This window comes from Aplysia californica, unplaced genomic scaffold (assembly GCF_000002075.1).
Source record: "Aplysia californica isolate F4 #8 unplaced genomic scaffold, AplCal3.0 scaffold00107, whole genome shotgun sequence".
Lineage (NCBI taxonomy): Eukaryota > Metazoa > Mollusca > Gastropoda > Aplysiida > Aplysiidae > Aplysia > Aplysia californica.
In genome coordinates, this window is record NW_004797377.1 from 886140 (window position 1) to 887663 (window position 1524).

The following is a 1524-nucleotide window of genomic DNA, read 5'->3' on the forward strand; positions in this document are numbered from 1 at the left end:
TTGTTGTCGTCGTCGTGTTCGTGGTGGTGGTGGTGGTGTCTTGAGACTTTCAGATAGAGTCTAATCCAAATACTACTACTGCTACAATAATTTATTTTTTTTTTATTTTTTTTTGTTCCTTTTTCTATCGCTCTGGGTAGCATCGTCGAGTGTGTTTTTCACCATACGACTCACGTCGGAGACAACTTCACTCACATTCTCATAAACCAAAGCCACTAACCCGAGCCACTCACTCACCTGCGTGGCAGTGTATGATGACCTTCTTGGGCTGCTGCTGCTGCACGTGCACCTGTGTGTGTTCCCTGGAGTGCACGTCTGTTTGTACGAGCTCTGACAGGAAGCCGATGTAGCCGATGGCCAGGCGGAGAGTGTCCACCTTGCTCAGTCGTTTCTCGTACGGCAGTGTGGGTATGTGTGTCCGGAGACCTGGACGGAAAGAGAAATACACATGTAATGAATTATCTTATGTTGTTTGATACAATGTGGGTGTGGGTGGGGATAAAAGAGAAATTATAAATTATATTATGTTGTTTTATACAATGTGGGTATGTGTGTCCGAAGACATTGACGAAAAGAAAAAGATTAAATAATAATATTATTGACGAGCGCCTGATTCAATCGCGTCGCGACGCATATGTTGTATGATACAATGAGGGTATGTATGTCTGTAGACCTGGAAGAAAAGAGAAGTATTATGCTATTTGGTACAATACGGGTATGTGTGTCCGGAGACCAGGACAAAAAGAGAAGAAAATAAATTGTTTGTTGTTTGATACAATATGGGTATAGAGTGTTCAGAGTAATAATAAATAATATGTTGTTTGACACAATGTGGGTATGTATGTCTGGAGACCTGGACGAAAAGAGGAAAAATAAATTATTATATGTTGTTTGATATAATGTGGATATGTGTGTCAGGATAAAAGAGAAATAATATGTTGTTTGATATAATGTGGGTATGGTTGTCTAGAGACCTGGACAAAAAGAGAAATAATAAATTACATTATGTTGTTTGATACAATGTGGGTATGTGTCTCTGAACTCCTGGACAGGGCAAGAGAAGTATATTATGTTGTTTGATACATTATGAATTATATGTGTGTCCGAAGACCTGGACGAAAAACGAAGTATGCTATTTGGCACAATGTAGGTATGTGTGCCTGAAGACCTGGACGAAAAGAGAAATACAGTCGAACCTGCTCTAACGGCTACATGTATAAGACAATCTCCTGTACGAACAGCCTCTTCTCATCCCCTACCCCTTACGAATTGTTCACATTATAATGGCACTGTGTAAGACGGTCACCTGTCTAAGAATGCCACTTTTCTTCTTGGCAATAGATGACCGTCTTAGACAATTACTACTGCGCTTTCTTGATACAAAGTCTTTTTTTTAAAGTGTGTTCATACTACTGATAGCTTTGTTTTTCTCAATTAATGTTTGTGTACTATTATTATTATTATCATCATCATTATTATTATTATTATTATTATTATTATTATTATTATTATTATTATTATTAT